We start from the raw sequence: 1047 nt of genomic DNA on the forward strand, positions 1-1047 counted from the left end.
AAAAGTTTCATTCACTGAGCCAACTGTCAAAAACGTCTAAGATGGACTCTAATCCTCACTCAAAAAAATGCACTGGACTGTCAGAGCTTCATTCAGTGTGCTCAGGCATATTTAACCCCTGCTCTTGCCTGACAAGGAGTCAATGCACAAAACCACTTTTTTATAAATCCCAAAGAGACTCTCGTTGTAACCTGCTCTTTTTTTCCTGCAGCCGCGTTCTGTGGATGATAAACAGGGTGCAGACTTCACTCCATATTAACGTTGAAAAAGGAAATAAAGCCAGTCCTGCTGACAAACAACCCCTGCCCACATAGAAGAGTACTGTCTGAGGTGGAAACACAAACACATCTAGGATCTAGGTACATGATTGCTTCAAAGACGCTACACCAAAAGCCTTTAATGGAAAGGCCGCCTGTGTGAATGTGCGGCCCTGCACTAGGCCTGCCCTGCTGTGGATCAGGACAGGCCACTCTCGTTGGGCCAGGCTCTGTGACGGCTCGGCAGCAGCAGACTCTAAAACAGACCCTGCAGAGCTGAGAGCAGACACAGAGACTTCCTCTACCAGCACTGTAACACTGAACCAGACACACACGCCGTCTGGTCAGCTGACTGAGCGCTGGGGGCGGGACAGAGGGAACAACCGTGTGGATTCTGGTATCGGTGGGCGATATATCGAACATACTCCATGTTTTGCGGCTGTTCCAACTGCGATATATTAAAATGCCCATATTGCAAACAAAGTAAAAGCTGTCATGGTTTTTTAAGGCACTCACGAGACTCGCTGTGGCCTTTCAGTTCTCACACTCTCTCCTGTGGTGTTCAGACATGACCATGTAGTCTCATTTTGTGACCATGTTGCAAAACTGCGACTTCCAAATCTTTGTAAACTATGGAGAGTTGTTAGATGCCACCTCACAGTTAATGATCCTCGTGTTTAAAGGGGTGGCAGTAACAGTTAAACTTTCTGCTAAGTCTACTTGTTGAGCGGAAGCTTCCAGTCCACAGAACATTAATTCTTTCAGCCTGAGAAGAACTGGGTCCTTCAAA

The 1047-nt window shown here is 46.9% G+C and overlaps 1 non-coding gene across 1 annotated transcript; it reads right to left on the bottom strand.

Moving 5' to 3' along the window:
* Window positions 1–419: 419 nt before the first annotated feature.
* On the bottom strand, window positions 420–621 carry LOC121940280. Its single transcript, XR_006105601.1, has one exon. It is a non-coding gene; the product is annotated as a small nucleolar RNA SNORA74 (small nucleolar RNA).
* Window positions 622–1047: the final 426 nt, after the last annotated feature.

Source organism: Plectropomus leopardus, unplaced genomic scaffold (assembly GCF_008729295.1).
Source record: "Plectropomus leopardus isolate mb unplaced genomic scaffold, YSFRI_Pleo_2.0 unplaced_scaffold8213, whole genome shotgun sequence".
NCBI classification, from domain to species: domain Eukaryota; kingdom Metazoa; phylum Chordata; class Actinopteri; order Perciformes; family Serranidae; genus Plectropomus; species Plectropomus leopardus.